Here is a 24,539-nt window from a genome sequence, read left to right as displayed (position 1 = left end):
AAAAGAACAATGCATCCAGGCTCGCTGAGCACCATGTGCACGTCAGAGCGTTTTCACACAAATCCATCAGGCCAGACTGTAGTGGCCATTATGGCGGAACTGCCCAGTTTAAATTGATCATGGCACCATGGGAACACTCTCTCTTTCTCCCTTCAAACAGCCCAATGGGAACGCAGCATCCGTCAACGCTGTAACTCTGGGAGATAAGTGAGAATATGACACTGGAGTTTCCCTTCAGTGCTCTTACCTCTTACCTCTTACATGCTACAATGGAAACGATATAACGGGTAAGGTCGCTCACCTTGACTCAAGAGAGACACAACAGCATTGGCCGCTGAGGTAAAAATCGAATGACAACGTAGACACTGTGTATGCCAGACTAAAAAATTACTTTGATTGGCCTCTGGCCTAAATTATAAACCGTCCTACCAGATGGTGTGTTTGTGGCTGTCGTCAGGCAGAGCTGAGTTGGAGCCAGGGCTTTGATTAATACAGCATAGCACAGATCAGGAGCTTTCATTGTCAGCCGAAGACATGGGGTTTTACACAGCCTGGTATCAAAGCTACACCGCTGCTCTGGTCCCTGCTGTGGCAATGTGTCTGACACCACTGCATTGCTGGGCCAGGGATTAGAGAAAGAGGGGGAGGGACTAGGGGACGGTTAGAGGTAGGAGGTGAGAGAGAGAGCGAGAGCGAGAGCGAGAGCGAGAGCGAGAGCGAGCGAGCGAGAGAGCGAGAGAGCGAGAGAGAGAGAGAGAGAGAGAGAGAGAGAGAGTATCTGTGTGTGTTGTGGAGGGAGATTAGGAAACAGGACCAGAGAGGAGTCAGTGGTGAAAAGTTAGGGGCCAAGGGTCAGGTTCCATGGAGGAGTGTGGAGGGAATACTCACTGTCCTCCAAAAAGCTGCATGCCCAGCAGAGCAAAGACCACAATGAAGAGGAAGAGGAGGAAGAGCAAGCTGATAATGGACTTCATGGAGTTGAGCAGAGACACCACCAGGTTCCTCAGGGAGTTCCAGTACCTGGGGAAAACAGAGAGAAGAGAAAGGAAGAAGAGAAAGAGAGAGAAATAGAAAGAGAGAGACAGAGAAAGAGAGAGAGAAAGAGAGAGAGAGGGCGATAGTGAATGGGCAGGGAGAAAATATGTCCTATATTGATGTGAATCACAAGATTACTAATCTAGTGAGWATAAAATGACTGCTACCTAACAGTAGCCTTTTCCTGCAGTCAAATAACCTAGTGTCCTCATGGGTGGAATGTTATTAATAGTTTTCAGAATTTCAGAATTAATCAACTTTTTTTGTCATTTTTTCTGTGYTGAATATAAAGTGTAATATTGGGATTCAAACTCTAAATTGAATACCTTTCAACTCTATATCTGATATGGTACAGGAYTCTTCTGTTTTTAAGCCCATAACCATGTGTGTGAGGTGTACACTTTGGTTTCAAAGTAMATTTGTTTGAGACTACCAAGAAACACTGTGTGACCCTGATTTAGCCCACTAWAGTAAAAGGTTAATAGGATTGTACACTGACAGAGTGGGACAACGCCAGACCTTGCTCTGAGGAAAAATATATGCTTATTGTTGATTCTGAATGCATGTTGATATCCTGTATGAGTGTACAGGAAGTGAGTGCAAGCGTGTGTCAGCCTATGTGTGGACTCAAATGCGTGTTCACTCACTTGGTAAACTTGAACAACCTGAGCAGACGAAGAGCCCTCAGTACACTAATGCCGTAGGATGCCCCTGGTTTGATCATCGACCACACCACCTCAAGTATACTCCCTATTATCACCTGTGGACACGAGGAGAGGAGAAAAGAGGAGAGGAGAAAAGAGGAGAGGAGAAAAGAGGAGGAGAGGAGAAAAGAGGAGGAGAGGAGAAAAGAGGAGAGGAGAAAAGGGGAAAGAACTACTGTAACAAAGTAGCTACTACTTGCTACTCGGACAGCAGATCACTGTCACTGTCAATGAATCAATTCAACATTTTCATTCTCATATAAAAAAATGGATCCAGTGGCCATGTAAGTCAGGTTAAGTTAGCATCTGAAATAGAGAATAATTAGCTCTTCAAGTTATTCCAAAAGCATTTATGGTGACTTACACCAAAGTCYAAGCAGTTGAAAGAGGAATGGAAGTAGTTCCTGGCTCCCAGGCCGTACATCTTCAGGCTCATCTCAGATAGGAACAGACCCAGGAACACAAACTCTGCCAGGTCTGGGGTTCCAGAGGGATGGGGAACACATGGAAGGCCATTATTGATTTAATTCGGCACCTACCGYTAATCATCCATTCGATAGTGAATGTAAGTGTGCGCGTGTGTGTGTATGCTTCTGTGTGTGTGTGTGCCTACTGACTACATGCACATACACGTGTGAGTGACTTACACAGGGCAGTGGTGAGCCACTCAGGTTGGTCATAGTGGACGATGGCCACACACAGTGTGTTGAGCCCCACCAGGCAAAGGACTGTCCAGTAGAAGCTCTGGGCTTTGACCATGCGACGGATGAAGAAACGCATTCTCCTCTCCTTGCGGCGGAAGTAGGACGAGCTGTCCAGCTTAATGCTCTTCACGCTGGCCCGGCCAAACGGTGAGCCAGGGGGAGCTAAGGGGAAGTAGGTAAAAGAGTGAGGTCAGAGGCGGAACGTACAAGAATATTCCGGCTATTTCAGGCTGTAATCAAACCCAGAAGCTCCATACTTAGACTCCACCTCTACATTCCACCTGAATAAATCCCAGCGTCTTTGCTAATTAAAGAACTACACGGCTAAGACTAAAAAGTCGAAGACTAAAATGGCTATGGCAAAAGTATCTAAAGAATCAGAAGGAAGAAGAAGCTATAAAATAACTGGAACTTTCCACTCTGAAAAGATACGTGTTTTGCATTTCAAGGGTGTAATCTGCCTCAATGGGAGTGAAATCAGATCTTGAGACTAGAATAAGAACAAGTGAAATGTTAGATTTGACTGCGTAATAATGCATGTATCCCCATGACAGTCATTTAGATGGAAAARAGCCACAGGAGGTTGTCAGGAGAGGAATCCAGCTGGTTCCGTTAATATGAATGCACTCAAATGGTTTCAGTTATCATGCTTAGGAGAATTTCCCCCAAAGCCAAGCAATTACATATTTTTTTCTGTGCAGCGAACTGAACTTAAATAATTAAATGAATTGAACTCTAATTCCAATATGCTGGAGGAATTTTACAGTATAATAAGAAAAGTTAATTACACCGATTTTCCCTCTGTGACATGCTACAATGAATCAGTAAAACAAGCAAAATCTTAAAAAAAAAAATTCCTTGTATAACAAGAGTTGTTAGTTTGTGTTACATACCAGAGAAAACAGTAAAATACATTGAGACATTAGAACAACACATGAGGATAGGAAAACATTTGAATAGGCCACAGGTCAGCAGAGAYTGAAAATGAGACATATTACCAACAGCCTAGATAAGGTGCAAGCTGTAAGGACAAGCTCAAGAAGTTATTACGTAAAAGGTCAAGGGTCAGCCTTCCCTACAAAAACTGGGAGGTTGAGTCAGTCAGATAAGGTCAAAGGTGAAGGTTGGGGTCAGTCCTGGGTTGCCAGGTCAAGCTAAATTTTCTAGCCTAATGACCTATCAAAACCCAGCCACAGAAAAGTTGCCACATTTATCCAATAAACCCTTTTTCTATAATGTTATCYAGCGAATTAAGAAGGAATATCAGCGTAATTTGTAACGATGTAGGCTAAGAAGCAAAATTAGGTTTTCCATCAAAATAATAATTATTGTGAGCTTAAGAATATGTCACAAGAGAAAAGAGAATTTGCCCTTATTGATCCCCCCAGATAATATCCCATCAATGGATGTCGATTTAACTTGTTTTGACTGCTATGATTAAGCAATAATCATAGCAGGTGTGGTATATAGGTGTGGTATATAGGTGTGGTATATAGCCTATATACCACGACCAAGTGCTGTTCTTTGGACACAGGCCTTATCCGTGTTATATTGGCCATATACCACAAATCCCTGAGGTGCCTTACTGCTATTATAAACTGGTTACCAACATAAATAGAACAATAAAATAATTTTTCTGGTCATACCCGTGGTACACAGTCTGATATCCCATGGCTTTCAACCAATCAGCATTCCCTTTTGTGCATGTGCATACCCATAGATAAATCCGACAGGATAAGTGATGAAAGTTGGACAGAGGATCTTGAAATCGCTGTGCAAGAAATACTTGGACGAAATTTAAAAAACGAATATTGGGCTATTTTCTGGCAATTGTGCTGTTATTATGTGCCAAATMTTAAAGRCGACYAACCGTTATAACTGGCCTATTTCTGAGATTGACTGTTTATTTCAATAGGAATAGGCTACTGACTAAAATCTGGGTTTATAATTGCAATTCAACTTTGCCATGGTTTGCTGAGATAGATGCAGGTTGCATATAGCCCCTGATAGGCCATCTCATTTCAGGGAAAAGTCCACAGTGAAACTGACATTAGATGTGGAGAATGATACATTTGTGGTAGAGCTGTGATRATGATCACAATTGATAACCTCCAATTTAATAATAATTGCATAACAACACAAGGCTACAACAACAAACTGAAGTTAWAGSCTYGTTATTAAATCCGTTTTCTAGCTCCAGGTAGGCTACACAAGTAGCACAACTTGKTTTGCAATGACTCCATTTCAGCATATTTATTGTATCAAATGGTCGATTACAATAGCCTYCAATGGCATTGAAATGAARAGCCTACTTGATGGCCAACAGATGCAAATGTATCATTCTCCACATTTAATGTCAGTATCATTGTGAACTTTTTCCCATAACAGAAGCACCCAAGGGAGTTCCATAACTTCCATTTCAAATGTCCACTCTCGCCGCGCTCGAGACCCAAGAACTGAGCATGTGTGAAACCCTTTGCTTGATACAGGTTTCAAAAGTCGACATTAGAATGCAGTATTTTCTTTACACTGCATTGTTGATTTAGGGCTTGTAAGTGAGCATGTGATAAATTACATTTGATTTGAAACCACCTCTGAGCGAATTTATCTAAAGCGTTCTAGTGCGCCTAAAGTTGTTTTCCAGTGCTTGTCATCATTATATCAGTTCTAGCGTGTTAATATGTTTTAAGGAAAAGGGGTGGAAATAGGTGTCTCCATAATGACAATCTAAATAGCCTACATACAACTGGTAAAAAGGTGTCATGACCTGTGTGCATGCTGCTTTTTCTCCGTGAGTGACTCAGCTGCCTGCTGCAGCGCTCTCTCAACCAGTGCTCTCAAAACACACACACACACACACACACACACACACACACACACACACACACACACACACACACACAACACACACACACACACCACACACACACACACACACACACACACACACACACCACACACACACACACACACACACACACACACACACACACCCCTCCAGCCTCCCCACCACTCAATCTCACTCACTCACTCACTCACTCACTCACTCACTCACTCACTCACTCACTCACTCACTCACTCACTCACTCACTCACTCAGTAACAGCCTGCTCACTGCCTGATAATCAGCAGCAGCTGGTCCCAGTGAAATATATACATATATTTTTGAAGAGAAATGGCATGGCGGTCGCGGTACAATTTAGAAGTAGCCCATAAACCCACAACCCACGACCAATAGATTTTCACCCGCGACATCGGTTTTCAAAGTAGCCCAATTTGGCAAGAKAACCGCAGACATGGCAACCCTGGGTCAGTCAGACAGTTGAGTCTGGTCAGTCAGATAAGAGTACAGGACGGTTGAGTCTTACCGACAGAGGACATGTCAGTAAAGTGATCCTCTCCCTCCTCAGCACCGATCAGGTCATTCTTACTCTTCTTGACCTTGCCTCGTTTCAACACTGCACACACACAGCACAGCAGAGAGGCAGGAGTAAGGATATGTACACACACATACACAAATACGTGCAGGCACGCACGCACACGCACAAACACGTGTGCATGCGCATACACACACAGCCCCCCTGTGTGAGCTAGTTGGATGCTATGAATAGTGGGCATCAATCACATTTTTCATTCTCCAATTCTGCCTTCCGCTTCKATTCATGCAGCCTTGGAATGGAAAACAGCCGCGCATGAATGTGATCATCACGTGACCTTCAATGTCACAAAAGACGGGGCTTTTCTTAGACTTACAGCCCTTCTAGAATTTAGAGGTCCTCCTCAATGCTCTGCTCTGAGGCAAAACCAGCTCTGCTTATGTTCTCTGTGAATGAGGATCGGAGCAGTAGCTCAATAATCTGGAGAGTTATGAGTGGATTGTGAAACAGAGAGAACTGATACTGTGTTTCGTGGAACGATGGACAGATGGAGAATGCTCCAACATTTGTATCTTCTCCTATAAATCCATCCTTTCATTTCTCTCCATCCCTTTAAGCTATCATCACTCTGTCAGAAATGTTTGGCATTCTGGCCAATGCCCTCACCTGCCATTCAACATCATTTAGTCAAATTGAAATTTTCAGCTCTAACAACACATTGAGTGGCATTTCTCTGGCAGTGAGCTCAATCGTTTTAATCCCCAGCATGTAACTCATTTATTAAATGAAAGAAGGCAGGTACTGCCATTTAGACAAGCGGTACTGTCATCTAACCTGAGAAGTGTGTGTGTGTGTGTGTCTGTGTCGTGTAACCATTTTGCATGATTGTGTGTGTGTGGTGTGTGTGTGTGTGTGTGTGTTGTGTGTGTGTGTGTTGTGTGTGTGTGTGTGTGTGGTGTGTGTGTTGTGTGTGTGTGTGGTGTGTGTGTGTGTGTGTGTGTGTGTGTGTGTATGTGTGGTGTGTGTGTGCGAGCGCGCGTTGTTATTGTTACAACTCCTAATCCAATCAAGACATCCCTCTAAATCCCCCTAATTAACCCTGGCTCCCACACCAGACCTAATTGTATGAGATTATGGGCCTATCACAACATAAGGCTATAGGGGGCTGGGTGGAGCGACAGCAGGGACATGACTGCACTCCAGCTGGAGCAGAAAGAACCGCCCATGTCGGAGAGAAGAGGAAAGAATAAGAGAAGAGAGAGAGAGAGAGAGAGAGAGAGAGAAGGGAAATAGAGAGAACAAGAAGATAACCGCCCATGACACAGAAGAGGAAAAAGGGAGTGGAAGAGAAGAGAGAGAGAGAGGGGGAGAAAGAGAGGAAAAGATTAGAGAGAGAGAGAGAGCGAGAGCGAGAGCGAGAGCGAGAGCGAGAGCGAGAGATAGCGAGAACAAGAAGAGTGAAGGGAAATAGAGGGAGAGCATGAGAAATATGGGGTAGAAAGACACAGACAGACAGAGAGAGTGAGTGAGAGAGAGAGAGAGCAAATAGAGAGAGAAAAGACTGACAAACAAGATTTAGTGAAGGGACAGCAGACACCAGAATGAGACAAGCATCTCATTACAGCAGTCTTCCTGGACCTTKGTAATCACTCACTGATACTCTATCACATTGTAACAGTGTATCAAACCCTATAACCCAGGTGAAAGAGAACCAGACCACATTCATGGAACCCTGAATATGGCATGAATCGAATTGAGCGATTTATACACCACAGAAAGACATGGTGCAAAATCGTCAGGATCTGAAAATGGAGGGCGAGGCCAGTTCATGGAAATTGTGAATCATACCTGACTGTGCCTTTTTTACCATAAGGTACCATGGTAGCCCAGTAGGGTACCATGGTAGCCCAGTAGGGTACCATGGTAGCCCAGTAGGGTACCATGGTAGCCCAGTAGGGTACCATGGTAGCCCAGTAGGGTACCATGGTAGCCCAGTAGGGTACCATGGTAGCCCAGTAGGGTACCATGGTAAAGCAGGCCACAGTTTAGACCTCCAGCCCTCTTTTCACCTGGGAGGTTCTGTTTCCTCTTGTACCACGCACCGTCCAGAGGGGACTTCTCCTCCGCGTTCTCATCCTCCTCCGCCAGCAGCACCTCCTCTGGAACAGGAGAGGACAGGGTTATACACCACGACACGCACACACAAGCGCGCACAAAGGAAACACACAATTGCACATACACACACATACACACACCAACTGTACATACCTGTGAATACCTGCCACCATCCTAACAACATAAACTGAGTAAATCAAACATMATGAACACCTTCCTAATACTGAGTTGCATCRCCCCCACTTTTGCCCTCAGAACAGTCTCAATTTGTCGGGTCATGGACTCTACAAAGTGTCTAAAGCATTCCACAGGGATGCTGGCCCATGTTGCCTCAAAAGCTTCCCACAGTTGTGTCAAGTTGGCTGGATGTCCTTTGGGTGGTGGACCATTCTTGATACACACGGGAAACTGTTGAGTGTGAAAAACCCAGCAGCGTAAAAAACAAAACGTTCCATACCCGGTTCAAAGGCACTTCAYTCTTCTGTCMTGCCCATTCATCCTCTGAATGGCACACATARGCAATCCATGTCTCAAGGCTTAAAACTCCTTCTCTAACTTGTCTCCTTCCCTTCATCCACACTGATTGAAGTGGATTTAATAGGCGACATCCATAAAGGATCATACTGTAGCTTTCACCTGGATTCACCTGCTCAGTCTGTCACAGAAAGAGCAGGTGTTCTTAATGTTTTGRACACTCAGTGTATAGTAACACCTAGTAACAACACACAAACGCACACGCAGAGAGACTAGCACAATCAGCACCACACCACAAAATTTTGAAATATTGTGTTGTTACTAATTGGTGACAAATGATAACGAAGTGTCAGGTAAGACTAAGTCAACAATTTAATCAACATATTGTATTCTTTTGAAGAAGTGGAGGTGAGCCTGACCTGCCTTGCATATCCACTCCAGGTACCCCGTCAGCTCTCTCTCTATCTGCTGCTGTCGGCGCAGCTTCAGAAAGTCCTGCCTCTTCTCCACACGCTCTCTCTCTTTGGCAAACTCCCTGTGAACACACACGCACACACACACGCACAGAAGCACGCACACAGACACACACACTTTAAACTGACATGTTAATGCACAGGTTCATTTCTGTGTTCCACTCCATCCACATCGATGGGCCTGTAGATGAGCAGGTCGAGAGRTTCAAGTTCCTCGGTGTCCACATCATTAAGGAATTAACATGGTCCACACACACCAACACAGTCGTGAAGAAGGCACGACAATGCCTCTTCCCCCTCAGGAGGCTGAAAAGATGTGTCATGGGCCCTCAGATCCTCTAATAGTTCTACAGCTGCACCATTGAGYGCATCTTGACTGGCTGTATCACCGCTTGGTATGGCAACTGCTTGGCATCRGACAGCTAGGCGCTACATAGGGTAGTGCGTACGGCRCAGTACATCACTAGGTCCAAGCTCCCCACCATCCAGGACCTCTATACCAGGTGGTGTCAGAGGAAGGTCCTAKAAATTGTCAAAGACTCCAGCCACCCAAGTCATAGACTGTTCTCTCTGCTACTGCACGGCAAGCGGCACCGATGCACCAAGTCTGGAATCAACAGGACCCTGAACAGCTTCTTCCCCCAAGCCATAAGACTGCTAAATAGTTAACCAATAGCTACCCTGACTATCTGCACTGACCKTTTTTGCCCGGTCATTCAATAAATAATGGGGCCAATGTGTGACATTGGGATCAACATTTCCCCATGTGTACTTAAAGGAATAATAGAAGTGAATATATGCTAAATTGACCCATAACTCCATCTATACAATACCATAGACCTAGGACTATACATATTTTAAGTGGAGTTCATACAGACATTGGCAAGTCAAATTCAAGGACTTTTTCACACACTTATTTGTAATTTTCAGGGACCTCATGTTATACAATTGTATAATTTAAATAATTTTACATAAGGCCTAATATAGAACCCCTCCATCCCCACAAAAAGCATGAAAAAAAGTGTAAAAGAAAAAGTAGGCCATTGCCACTTTTAGAATAATTCATGTTTTAGACCTTGACAATGCATTGATAATCAAATTATTATTACGGTCTAAAATATGTGAGAATAATGTGGACATTGGATGCAGGCATGGCAATCTTTCTGTAGCCAATGTGGCCAACGCAGGCACACATAATAAATCCATGAATAGCGGTAGCAGTAATCTCACCATCACTGTTTTCATAATGTGAAAGTGACCAAAAACCAGGTTCCTTTTTTAATGGAAGGATTTGTACGGAAAACCAAGTTTAAGCTAACATTAGCTGTTGTCTGTAATATTCATATGTGTAAACATACTGAATTGTAATTGGATGCATTTTTTGCCGCCGTATCATACTGCGCTATGATTGGTTAAGACCACCCAGGTGGTGAGGTCATGGTCAGTTGATCATGGTATGAGCCACGTGAACATGGCACGTATAGCTAATATATATATAGCTAATAAAGAGCTAGATTAAGAAATATCCTGTCATACTGCATATTATTATTTTGTACAAAGCATTCAAAACAAGACATTGTCGTCCGCCGTAATAACCACGTGGTTTTACCGCAACAGAGTAGCACAATCAACACCCTTCAATTGAAGTGGCAGGAAACAAACTAAAGTGGCAACATCACTCACAAAAACTGATCAAAAATGAAATCACAGATACGTATAGGGGAGCAGGGTAACTTATACATTCGCTACAATAATCACAAGGATTTTTCAAGCAGCAAATGTCACATTTTCAAGGTAGGCCTATTCCAGTAGTCCTACTTGAATTTCTGAGCTCCAAAATCAAGTTAAAGTTGGCTACTTCAAGCCCCTTGTATTTTTCTTTGGAGGTGTAACATGGAAAACAAAATGTATGTGTCATGTTATTTCATTACCAGATAATATTGTGAATAAGCCCAGTAGGCTATGTAATTGTTTGTCATTATATCCAGAATAATGTACTGGAATAGCATTGGCACAATAGTCTATCCTACACAATTGCGCACAGTAGACTCGGAGTCCAATCCTAGGCACAAAAACATATGAAAACATTAACACATTACCTTGACGCTTTCTCTGTTAAATCTAACGAGACTCTGCTGTAAATCAAGCAGACAACAACACATTTTTAACCTCAATTCGCTAGTGATATTAGATCCAACGTGGATCCAGGCACAACTGTCTTCACCGGAGTAACGAATGAGACACCAAAATATTCTGGACATCCCTAGCAAACAACTTTTTTCCAGCACTTGGGTTGTTGTTGATCTACCACAACAGCTGACCAGTGGCGATTTAAGCATGTAAATGTTGGTGGGGCAAACTAAAAAAATATGTTTTTAGATGCATGCCAGCAAAGCCACTACACAACACAACACAACACTAAACAAGCATTACAAACGATGCCCACAAACTGTTAGGGCCTACATAAAGCTGTCCCAACAGCAGAGTCCCAACAGCAGTCCCAACACCTTACCACTGCTACGCCTGGATATCAGCAGAGCCTTGTCTGGCAGCGAAACACATCATTAAGCCTAATTTCCTGCCTTAAAAAAAAACATTGCTAATATGGCTGACTTGCTTAAACAAATCTGGTTTCTACTGACAATTGAGATGTACAAACTATGGCATAAGTAGACAACGTGCGGATAAGAGGCAATCCGAAATTTCAATTAAGACATTAATGAGCGAGCTAGGACGGACATGGTCAATATAACTATTTGTTCAGCACTTGTGTAATGTACAGCGACAGAATTCAGAAAATGGGCCGTTCTTACAGTATTCTGCTTGTACACCAAGTCAGAACCGTAGGATAAATACTGGGGGCATATAAGCAGACAATGAAAGCTCTTTGTAACGGTGTTCCTCCTCCTCTTCATACGAAGAGGAGGAGTAGTGATTCGACCAAAATGCAGCGGGTTTTGAATACATAATGATTTATTAAATCAATCGACGAGACACGAAAACAAATACTGGGAAGGATTACAAAATAACAAAAAACGAATGTAGACTGACCTACACCATGAGTACTTACATAAAACACGAAGCACTTAGGAACAGGTACAGACTATAACAAACGAACGAACAAACGCTACAGTCCCGTGTGGTACGCAGACACAGACACGGAAGACAATCACCCACAAACAAACAGTGAGAACAACCTACCTTAATATGACTCTCAATTAGAGGAAAACGCAAAACACCTGCCTCTAATTAAGAGCCATACCAGGCAACCCAAAACCAACATAGAAACAGCAAACATAGACTGCCCACCCAAAACTCACGCCCTGACCATCACACACATACAAAACAACAGAAAACAGGTCAGGAACGTGACACTCTTACAATATTTGAAGACTACATTTCTCTAAAACAGGCTATTGGCTACATGTGCACCATCGAGTCAGAACATTAAGCAAAATTAAGAGGGAGAAAAGGGAACAAATTATTTGGGTGAAGCACATGGGCTACTAACAGCTTACTACACAACATACACCTAGTATTACTTTCTTAGCTACAGTATACATATCTCCCTGGCAAATTACATAATTTATGCAGCATCATACAATACATTTTGGACACCTTGTTGTGCTGTGCTCACTTGAACAGGAAGGTGGCGCGAATGCCAAACTTTGTCAACAAAGTTTGGCATTCTCTGGATTTATGGTGCAACTGGGAATTTTGGAAAAAAACAAGGTTGAATCATRTACATTTACATTTACATTTACATTTCATGATGAATCATGATGATGTCAGTGATCTTCAGGTCGGCGCTCTAGAAAGAGGCCAGAGTTCCCGCTTTGCAATTCCGAGTTGGATGTTCAAAATGTTTTTTCCCAATCAGAGCTCGTTTTTTTTCTGAGTTCCCAGTTGTCTTGAACTCACTGAAGTCAGATTTAGATATTGGCCACTAGATGGCAGCAGTGTATGTGCAAAGTTTTAGTCTGATCCAATGAACCATTGCATTTCTGTTCAACATGTTGTATCAAGACTGCCCAAATGTACCTAATTTGTTTATTAATAACTTTTCATGTTCAAAACTGTGCACTCTCCTCAAACAATAGCATGGTATTCCTTCACTGTAATAGCTACTGTAAATTGGACAGTGCAGTTAGATTAACAAGAATTTAAGCTTATCAGATATGTCTATGTCCTGGGAAATGTTATTGTTACTTACAACCTCATGCTAATCGCATTAGCCTACATTAGCTCAACCGTCCCACAGGGGATCCACCAATCCTGAAGAAGTTTTTAAAGAGTTACCATCTCCCGAATTAAACTCTAAAGGTCTTTACCTATCACATCCATAAAACAGTCAACATATTAATCATTACCTCTTATCATATCATCATTCTGAACAGTCGTAACCTCATGCATCTGCAAAAACCTCAGTCTTACTCATGATTCAGTACTACACCAATTGGTTTAATTATTTTATTTACTAACTAACAAAATYACAACAGGATAACATACACACTTAATACATGAYACAAAGGTCCCAAGCGGACTTTTACAATATGTTGGCTTCACACCACGACATGGAGAGGGAGAAAAAAACAATTATCGTCGATACATTTCAGAACTATTCTCACATGAATCATATAGTTTGCACACGAACCACGCCTGTTATGAATAAGAAATCATGAATGTATTTACGTGTGGGTGCCTTTGATRGTTGTGTAGTCCTGAACAGAACTACAGAGTTCATTCTGATCCATTTACTCCAAAAGCTGCTATTTGAAGATAAGCTAGCCAGCTGCGCCGATGGTTCCAGTGGGGTGATGAAAGTAGCGTACTACAGTGATTTGGGTAGTAGCATGGTTTGAAGAGCGAGACATTTTACTGTTAATCAGCTGTACCAGTGATTGTCTGAGAGGGGAGTTTGTCACTTCTTCCTCTTCGTGTTGGTATTCAGGGTTCGGACCACGATGGACATGAGCTGCAGCTCGCCGTCTCTCTGGTCTAAAATAAGGTGAGTTTATTTCTTCACCTACTGTTGAGGTTCAAAGTTACAACCCTTTCAAACATGTATCTACCGCCTCATGTTTCCTGGTCTAATGTTAATTTCGTTGGCAATGCTTTTTATGCACTCTCGTCAAAAGGGGATTGTTCCGTCAGTCTGACACGCTCTCTGACCTCATTCAGGGAGTGGCTACTTACAATGAACAGTTTATAGGAGATAGATTCTCTAATTCCTCCTAAAATCACATTCATATCTTAACAAAAATACTTTCATTGTTTTTTATATGCACAACGGATTGGATGGAAACTTGACAGATAAAGGGGATATACTTTCCAAGTTACAGTATTTCGTCCATACAATTTTTTATGACATCACACAATTAAAACCAATACAGTGGCGAGAAAAAGTATGTGAACCCTTTGGAAATACCTGGATTTCTGCATAAATTGGTCATCAAATTTGATCTGATCTTCATCTAAGTCACAACTATAGACAAGCAGTGTGCTTAAACTAATATCACGCAAATTATTGTATTTTTCTTGTCTATATTGAATACATAATTTAAACATTCACAGTGTAGGTTGAAAAAAGTATGTGAACCCCAGGATAATGACTAATTGGAGTCAGGAGTCAGCTAACCTGGAGTCCAATCAATGAGACGAGATTGGAGATGTTGGTTAGAGCTGCCTTGCCCTATAAAAAACACTCACAAGAAGCATTGCCTGATGTGAACCATGCCTCGAACAAAAGAGATCTCAGAAGACCTAAGATTAAGAATTGTTGACTTGCATAAAGCTGGAAAGGGTTACAAAAATATCTCTAAAAGCCTTGATGTTCATCAGTCCATGGTAAGACAAATTGTCTATAAATGGAGAAAGTTCAGCACTGTTGCTACTCTCCCTAGGAGTGGCAAAGATGACTGCAAGAGCACAGCGCAGAATGCTCGTTGAGGTTAAGAAGAATCCTAGAGTGCCAGCTAAAGACTTACAGAAATCTCTGGAACATGCTAACATCTCTGTTGGCGAGTCTACGATACGTAAAACACTAAACAAGAATGGTGTTCATGGGAGGACACCACGGAAGAAGCCACTSCTGTCCAAAAAAAACATTGCTACACATCTGAAGTTTGCAAAAGTGCACCTGGATGTTCCACAGTGCTGCTGGCAAAATATTCTGTGGACAGATGAAACTACAGTTGAGTTGTTTGGAAGGAACACACAACACTATGTGTAGAGAAAAAAGGCATAGCACACCAACATCAAAACCTCATCCCAACTGTAAAGTATGGTGGAGTGAGCATCATGGTTTGGGGCTGCTTTGCTGCCTCAGAGCCTGGACAGCTTGCTATCATCGACGAAAAAATGAATTCCCAAGTTTATCAAAACATTTTGCAGGAGAATGTCCGCTAATAGAAGCTCAACAGAAGTTGGGTGATGCAAGAAGACAACAACCCAAAACACAGAAGTAAATCAACAACAGAATGGCTTCAACAGAAGAAAATACGTCTTCTGGAGAAGCCCAGTCAGAGTCCTGACCTCAACCCGAATGAGATGCAGTGGCATGACCTAAAGAGAGCAGTTCACACCAGACTTCCCAATAATATTGCTGAACTGAAACAGTTTTGTAAAGAGGAATGGTCCAAAATTCCTCCTGACCGTTGTGCAGGTCTGATCTGCAACTACAGAAAATGTTTGGTTGAGGTTATTGCTGCCAAAAGAGGGTCAACCAGTTATTAAATCCAAGGGTTCAAATACCTTTTCCACCCTGCACTGTGAATGTTTACACGGTGTGTTCAATAAAGACATGAAAACATATAATTGTTTGTGTGTTATTTAAGCAAACTGTGTTTGTCTATTGTTGTGACCTAGATGAAGATCAGATCAAATGTTATGACCAATTTATGCAGAAATCCAGGTATTTGTTCACATACTTGCCACTGTATGACATTAGTTTTCTATAGCTCCCCACTGATCATTCCCCACATTGTTATGTTAGAAATATTGTTCCAGTATCCACTTTTGATCATGTTAGAGTTTCGGCGGGAAAACTGTCTGTGAAACACAAAAACACAAAGACATTCCAAAGACATTCCTTCACCAAACTTTACAGTTGGCAATATGCATTGGGGCAGGCAGCATTCTGCTAGCATCTGACAAACCCAGATTTGTCCGTCGGACTGCCAGATGGAGAAGCGTCAGTCATCACTCCAGAGAACACGTTTCCCCTGCTCCAGAGTCCAATGGCTGCGAGCTTAACACCACTCAGCCAACGCTTTTCTTTGTGCATGGTGATCTTAGGCTTGTGTGCGGCTGCATGGCCATGGAAACCCATTTTATGAAGCTCCCGATTGTGCTGACGTTGCTACCAGAGGCAGTTTGGAACTTGGTCAGTGTTAAAACTTTTAAACTTAAACTTTAACATTAAGTGATCTTGTGGCTTTACGTGCTTCACCGCTGAGCCATTGTTGCTCCTAGATGTTTCCACTTCACAATAACAGCACTTACAGATGACCGGGACAGCTCTAGCAGGGCAGAAGATTTACAAACTGACTTGTTGGAAAGGTGGCATCCTATGAAGGTGCCACATTGAATGTTACTGAGCTTTTCAGTAAGGCCATTCTAATGCCAATGTTTGTCTATGGAGATTGCATGGCTGTGTGCTCGATTTTATACACCTGGCAGCAATTGGTGTGGATGAAATAGCAGAATCCACTKATTTGAAGGGGTTTCCARATACACTATTTATACAAAAGTATCTACCTCAATTACCTCATACCGCTGCACATCGACTTGGTACTGGTATCCTGTGTATACCAGTACCGAGTATACACAGGATAATTACTCATTGTGGATTTATTCCTTGTGTTATCATTTTTCCATTATTTATATATTTTTCTCTCTGCATTGTTGGGAAGGGACCGTAAGTAAGCATTTCACTGTTAGTCTAAACCTGTTGTTTACAAAGCATATGACAAATAAAATGTGATTTGATTTGATTCCTCTCCTCTCTAGGAGTGACCTTTACTTCAGAGAGCTTTAGTTCACCAGACCACCACACACACACACACACACACACACACACCTCACAGCCCACACACCCACTGTAGAGGAGCCCAGGGCAGCACATGCAGCAGGGTTATGAAAGGGCTCTTTGAAGGGCCAAACACACAGAGAAACAGACAAAGAGAAAGACATAGCCTTGTGTCTCACTGTTAAAGCGTGGGTGTGGATTAGGTCAGCTCACAGATAAAAGGGTTACACAACTATGTAAATGTGCTCACACACACACAAAAATGCACGAATACACACATGGACCCATGCACACACGCACGTATGCACACACTTACGCACACACCAACTCATTCCTTAGGCCCAGATAAAGTTCTACTTACCCGTAGGAACCCAGTTATTTCTAGACTAATGACAATATACATGGAATTATTCCCTGTTCTTCAGACTGGCTGTTCGAATCCTGTTGAGACGGTCCCAGTGTGTGTAAAGGAGTGTATTTCACTGTCAGACAATGGGAGGGACAGGCCACTGAGCTCAAAGAGAAGAGCAAGGGACACCCTTATGATTAAAGGCAAACACAGGCCATTTTAAAACTCAGGGAAAACAGAGAGAGAGACAGTGACAGAGAAAGGGGCAAAGGAAGATAAAGATAAAGATAAAGAACGGGAGGGAGGGAGGAAAAGAGAGAAGAGTGGGAGAGTGATGACTAATCTATCAACAGAATTCTATTTTAGCTATTTTCATTGTCATTTCAGTTAAGATGCATTTCCTGTCAGTATGCAGAATTTAAAATAAATGTGGTATCACCAGTATCATATTATGATGTTCCCCAAGTGTGCCAGTGTCTTCACAATGCCATATCTCACTTAGCTCAACCACTTGAGTGATGGCTGAGATTCTACTGTGGTAAGCTGGGGAATGTCAGAGCGGGGGAGGCTGAGGCAGAGTCATTGGGTTCATGAAGGACAGAAGAGATGGAGAAACAAATGAGAGGAGAGAGGGATAAAGATATCATTAGAGTGCTGAGTCACACACACACACAGACAGTCTTTTACAGCTAACGTGGGGACACATTCAAAATCCTATTTTCCCTAACCCTAAACCTAAACCTAACCCTAACTCATAATTTTAACCTAACCTTAACCCTAWCCTTAACCATAAACCTAACACGTCTAACACATCATTGTGATCTCTACAGCGCTGTTGGCTGGTCGTCATTGACCTTGAGTAGGCTTAAACACTGGTATACACTGATTTATAAGGCCATATTGGGTAAAATGCCATTTTATCTCTGTTTTTTTTGTCAGGTCGGTAAATAAATATAAATTACGGTCCCATTCTCATTTGCTTCTAATAGTACCTAAAATTAGAACAGGTCATGGTAGAAATCGTTTTAGTTACTCAGCTCCGTGGTCCTGGAATTCTCTCCTGAACATTTAAAAATMTGATGGTCTAGTTTCGTTGGTGGAGTTTAAACACTTGATCGATGTATATATCATAGAAGAGTGTAATTGTTTTTAGACCAGCTGTTTTTAGTTAAAACTTTCGTAAAATGTAAAATGTTTTTGTTGTATTGTATGTGTGTTTATAGTTTTGTTTAATGTTTTGTTAGTGTATGTAAGTTGTCTCTCTTGGAAAAGAGATGTTATCTCAATGAGAAAAACCTCTATAAATAAAAGTTTTTAAAAATTAAAATACATTTAAAAAGCTAACCCTAGTTCCTAACCCTAAAACTAACCCTAGCTCCTAACCCTAACCCTTAACGTAATTCTAACCCTAAACACCCTAGAAATAGCATTTGACCTCGTGGGGACTAACAAAACGTCCCTGTTGGTAAATGTCTCTTTTGGTTTAATATTCTCTGGTCCCAAAGATATGTTAATACACGTTCTGTTATTCACGCGCAGCATGTTTACCCTCCCATACAAACGCATTTACGCTTCGCACGCACCGTATGTACGCATGCATCGCACGCACTGGTGACTGCATTCAGTCGATTTGACCGCTACTGCTACGCACTCGCAGCAGCACACACACTTCACTCACACCACCACACATCAAACACTCCCACACCACACACACACACCACACACACACAACACACAACACACACACACACACACACACGGGGAAGCTAGCCTTCACTGAATAGGAGATCATTGCTTCAGGAACACACATTAAATACGATGACAGACATACGATGCTCTCAACAGGACGTCTCCTCAGAGGGCTGACGGGAGACATTGTGTATCTGTGTGGGTGTGTGTTTGCATGTGTTCGTAAGCGTGTGTATGTTTCAGACAAAACGTTAGTATGTGTGTGTGTGAATAATGCACACAGCGTTAAAAGAGGGAGAGAGAGAAACAGGGAAGAAGACAGTGAGAGAGCGGGAAAGAGACAACAAAAGAAAGTGAATGTTGACCCAGACTTAGCGTTGCTGGGGAGGGGATGGAAGTGGATTCCGATAGGCTTTTCATTAAGATAAAGAGGAGCCTCAGCTCTCTCCATATTTACACAGCTATTCCAACGGTGGGCGGGTCATTTCATTATGGTAATGCTTGCTGTCCCTGTAAATTCACATCTCTTTAAGGGGAAGCTCGCCCACTCAGGCTTTCAGGCTTTCAGCCTGAGTGGGCTCCGCTCAGCCATTCCACTGGAGACACAGGATCACACACACACATACACACATATATATATATATATATATATATATATATATATATATACAGCGCATTCAGAAATATTTAGACCCCTTGACTTTTTCCACATTTTGTTACGTTTCAGCCTCATTCAAAAATGAATTAAATTGTTTRCCCCCCCTCATCAATCTACACACAATAACCAATAATGACAAAGCAAAAACAAGTTTTTAGAAATGTTTGATAATTTATTTTAAAAAACAACAACCAACATATCACATTTACATAAGGATTCAGACCCTTTACTCAGTACTTTGTTGAAGCACGTTTGGCAGCGATTACAGCCTRGAGTCTTCTTGGGTAAGACGCTACAAGCTTCTGTCTCAACCTCTGTCAGGRTYGATGYGGAGCGTTGCTGCACAGCTATTTTCAGGTCTCTCCAGAGATGTTTGATCGGGTTCAAGTCCGGGCTCTGGCTGGGCCACTCATGGACATTCAGAGACTTGTCRGGAAGCCAGTCCTGCATTGTCTTGGCTGTGTGCTTAGGGTCGTTGTCCTGTTGGAAGGTGAACCTTCGCCCCAATCTAAGCTCCTGAGTGCTCTGGAGCAGGTTTTCATCAAGGATCTCTCTGTGCTTTGCTCCATTCATCTTTCACTGACATGCTCTGACATGCATTGTCAACTGTGGGACCTTATATAGACAGGTGTGTGCCTTTCCAAATCATGTCCAATCAATTTAATTTACCATAGGTGGACTCCAGTCAAGTTGTAGAAACATCTCAAGGATGATCAATAGAAACAGGATGCACCTGAGCTCAATTTCGAGTCTCAAAGCAAAAGGTTTTGAATACTTCTGTAAATAAGGTATCTGTTTTTTATTTTTCATAAATGTGCCAAAAACATTTAAAACCTGTTTTTGCTTTGTTCTTACGGGGTATTGTGTGTAAATTGATTTAAAAAAATAGTTGAATCCATTTTAGAATAAGGCTGTAAGGTAACAAAATGTGGAAAAAGGGAAGGGCTCTGAATACTTTTCGAATGCACTGTATATATATATATATATATACACGAAAATGGAACACTCCTACAGACAGTGAGTCACGTGGCCATGGCTTGCTATATAAAGCAGGCAGACAGGCATCGAGGCATTCAGTTACGGATCGATTGAATGGTAGAATGGGCAAAACAAGTGACCTAAGCAACCAAAGCGACCTTTGAGCGTGGTATGATCATGGGTGCCAGGCATGCCGGATCCAGTATCTCAGAAACCAGCCAGGTCACCCATGATACAAGTCAGTATTCGACGTCCGTCCATGTCTCAGGATGTCGGGAGATTACGTAGAAACCCCCAACAGCGAGCGCTGTTACCTTCAAGTAGATTTTGGTTTTGCTAGGGCATTGTAGACGGGAATGGTGGATGGGTGTAAGCATGTTCGAATCCAGCGACAGAAAGTTATTTTTGAGATTTTTGTTTTAAGCCTATCCCAAACCTTAACCCTTACCATAACCATTCAGATTTAATCCCTAAACTTAATTTTAAACACACATTTGACTTTTGGAACAACTTTGAAATTGGACGTTTAAGAAACATAGATGAATGTCTGATGCTAATGTAAGACTGAGAGCTAGTTGTAGAAATGGTCGCCCTCCTGGGCTTGTCACGCAGTGTCTATGATTTACCGAGAATGGTGCCACAAACAAAAAACATCTAGTCAGCGGCAGTCCTGTAGGGGAAAACAGCTGGTTGATGAGAGGTTGAAGGAAAATGGCAAGAAGTATGCCAGCTATCAGGAGGGCCACAAACAGACAAATAATGGCGCAGTACAACAGTGATGTGTAGAACAGCATCTCAGAACGCACAACTCGTTGATCCATGGCATAGATGGGCTATTTCAGCAGACGACCACACCACTCCTATCAGCAAAAAACAAGAATAAGTGGCTTCAGTGGGCCCCCGATCACAAACACTGGACAATTGAGAATTGGAAAAACATCGCCAGGAACATCACAGCGAACTCAGTTTACTTGAGTGGCCTGCTCAGTCTCCAGACATCAGCCTAATAGAGCATCTTTGGTATGAAATGGAACGGGCTGTTCGCAGCATGAATGTACCATCGTCCAATCTGCAGCAACTGCGTGATACCATTGCGTCAGCTGTGGAATGTTTCCGACACCTTGTAGAATGCCCCGAAGAAGTCAGGTTGTTCTGGAGTCAAATGGATGTCGGACCCGGTACTAGATGGGTGTGCCTAACAAACTGGCCAGTGAGTGTATACAGTGCATTCGGAAACTATTCAGACCCCTTGACTTTTTCCACATTTTGTTATGTTAAAGKCTTCTCCTAAAATGGATTTAATATGTTTTTTCCTTATCAATCGACACACAATACCCCATAATGACAAAGTGAAAAGAGGTTTTTAGAAATGTTTGCACATTTATAGAAAAATAGAAAATAAAAATACCTTATWTACATAAATATTTAGACGCTTTGCTATGAGACTTCGAAATTGAGCTCAAGTGCATTCTGTTTCCATTGATCATCATTGAGATGTTTCTACAACTGAATTGGTATATTCAGTTGATTGGACATGATTTGGAAAGGCACAGAGCTGTCTATATAAGGTCCCATAGTTGATATTGCTTGTCAGAGGAAAAACCAAGCAGAGGTCGAAGGAATTGTCCACAGAGCACCGAGACAGGATTGTGTAAAGGCACAGATCTGGGGAAGGGTACCAAAAAATGTCTGCAGCATTGAAGGTCCCCAAGAACATAATGGCCTCCATCATTCTTAAATAGAAGAAATTTGGAACTACCAAGACTCTTCCTAGAGCTGGCCGCCCTGCCAAACTGAGCAATCGGGGGAGAAGGGCCTTGGTCTGGGAGGTGACCAAGAACCCGATAGTCACTCTAACAGAGCTCCAGAGTTACTCTTCTTCCAGAAGGAGAACTATATCTGCAGCACTCCACCAATCAGGCTTTTATGGTAGAGTGGCCAGACGGAAGCCACTCCTCAGTAAAATACACATGACAGCCCGCTTGTAGTTTGCCAAAAGGCACCTAAAGGACTCTCAGACAATGAGAAACAAGATTCTCTGGTCTGATGAAACCAAGATTGAACTCTTTGGCTTAAATGCCAAGCGTCACATCTGTAGGAAACCTGGCTTTGTCAGCGGCAGGGACTGGGAGACTAGTCAGGATCGAGGGAAAGATGAACGGAGCAAAGTACAGAGAGATCCTTGATGAAAACCTGCTCCGGAGCACTCAGGACCTCAGACTTGGGCGAAGGTTCACCTTTCCAACAGGACAACGGCCCTAAGCACACAGCCAAGACAACGCAGGAGTGGCTTCGGGACAAGTCTCTGAATACCCTTGAGTGGCCCAGCCAGAGCCRGGACTTGAACRCGATRMAACATCTCTGGAGAGACCTGAAAACAGCTGTGCAGTGWCGRTCCCCATCCAACCTGACAYATCTTGAGAGGATCTGCYGAGAAGAATGGGAGAAACTCCCCAAATACAGATTTGCCAAGCTTGTAGCGTCATTCCCAAGAAGACTCAAGACTGTAATCGCTGTAAAATTGTAAAATTTCAGATTTCTTTTTTTATTCAAAAAATCTGTTTTTGCTTTGTCATAATTGGTTATTGTATGTATATTGATGAGGGGAGAAAAACAATGTCATACATTTTAGAATAAGGCTGTAACATAACAAATTGTGGAAAAAGTCAAGGGGTCTGAATACTTTCCAAATGCACTGTACATGAGCACAAGCACACACACGTACACACACATTTTATCCCTACAAACACCTCCACCTCTACTTACCCTGTCAATAGAGTGGTTCAGTATAGGGGAACGTGGCTTTAGTTGTCATCCTGTCCTAGCTAATAAAAAGGGTGGTTTGTATATTAAGTGAAGTCCATGCCTCCCTATAGACCCTATGTCTACAATCGTAGGAATACAGTATGTATTGGGTGTGAGAGAGTGTGTGAGTGAGTGAGAGTGTGAGTGAGTGCTTGTTTGTGTGTGTGTGTGTGTGTGTGTGTGTCTTTTGGGTCAGACTTACCCTGATAAGACACCCAGGACCAGGTTGAGCATGAAGAAGGATCCGATGATGATGAGGGGGATGAAGTAGAGCCAGTTCCAGGTGTTCCCCGAGGCATCAAATGGCCGCAACACATCACACAACCACACACACACACACACACACACACACACACACACACACACACACACACACACACACACAACACACACACACACACACACACACACACACACACAACACACCACACACACAAACACGAACTACGCATGCACACACACACATTCAGAGAGAGAAAGAGAAACAAAGCCATATAAGTAAAGCAAGGTTATCAGGTGTCCTCGAATGTTTGCAGTGGTCAACGTACAATATCTGCTTGACGGATTTACTATATTGTGACTATCGTTGTGGACTTGATTAGCTTCAGGCTAATTTGTGTAAGAGCTCTTGTAACGGTCTTGCTAATTTGTGGAGCGTTGTATTGTAGGGGTGTTTTCTTCACCTCTGCCAGGCAATCACCAATCAGTGCTGGGAGGTGTGTTTGGAGATTTCTCTTATTATTTATATATATTACTTTTATTTTCAATGACAGCCTAGGAACAGTGATTTAACTTCCTTGTTCAGGGGCAGAACGACAGATTTTTACCTTGTCAGCTAAGGGATTCGATACTTACAACCTTTCGTTACTAGTCCAAACTCTAACCTCTAGGGTACCTGCTGCCCCCTCTTGCGCTCCTCTCTCGCCATGTCCAATCTCTCATATTTAATTCCATGCAGTCACTGTCATTCTGTCCACTCAAGCTTAACATTGTTGTCATCTATTCAGTCCACCAGGTGCCTTGAGAGTTCCTCAATGAGCTTGACACCTTGATGAGCTAATTTCCTGATGATGGCTCACCACTCGTACTGGCGAGCTTTAACTTCTTCTAGTAGGTAGGGGCAGCATTCTGAATAATTTGTGATGAAAAG

The 24,539-nt window shown here is 42.6% G+C and overlaps 1 pseudogene; it reads right to left on the bottom strand.

The window, feature by feature from the left end:
* Window positions 1–24,317, bottom strand: part of LOC111963945 (voltage-dependent N-type calcium channel subunit alpha-1B-like) — a 95,772-nt pseudogene extending 71,455 nt beyond the window's left edge.
* Between the last annotated feature and the right edge of the window lie 222 nt (window positions 24,318–24,539).

The sequence above is a fragment of the Salvelinus sp. IW2-2015 genome, linkage group LG5 (assembly GCF_002910315.2).
Source record: "Salvelinus sp. IW2-2015 linkage group LG5, ASM291031v2, whole genome shotgun sequence".
NCBI classification, from domain to species: Eukaryota; Metazoa; Chordata; class Actinopteri; order Salmoniformes; family Salmonidae; genus Salvelinus; species Salvelinus sp. IW2-2015.
This window is presented reverse-complemented; position numbering and strand designations above follow the sequence as displayed.